Below are 266 nucleotides of genomic sequence, written 5' to 3'. Positions count from 1 at the left end.
GACAGCATAGTGGATAGTTAAAAGTACATAGTTAAAAGTACTTCTTTATTATTATGAATGTTTTTTTTGCAATAAGCCTCATTTAGCTGTTTTCTTTGATATGGTTTAGTTATAATTTTGAATAATTTTTAATATTACCTTCTAGCATTGCAGGTTATTTAGACATTGATTGAGCAGCTTTAGCTTTGTTACATTGAGGGGACTGACTATTGAGCCTTGGGTACCTCGATCAGTCAAATAATTATAAATACAGGGTTTAAAGGCTT

Source organism: Protomyctophum parallelum, assembly GCF_964188405.1.
Source record: "Protomyctophum parallelum genome assembly, chromosome: 19".
NCBI lineage: Eukaryota > Metazoa > Chordata > Actinopteri > Myctophiformes > Myctophidae > Protomyctophum > Protomyctophum parallelum.
This window is presented reverse-complemented; position numbering follows the sequence as displayed.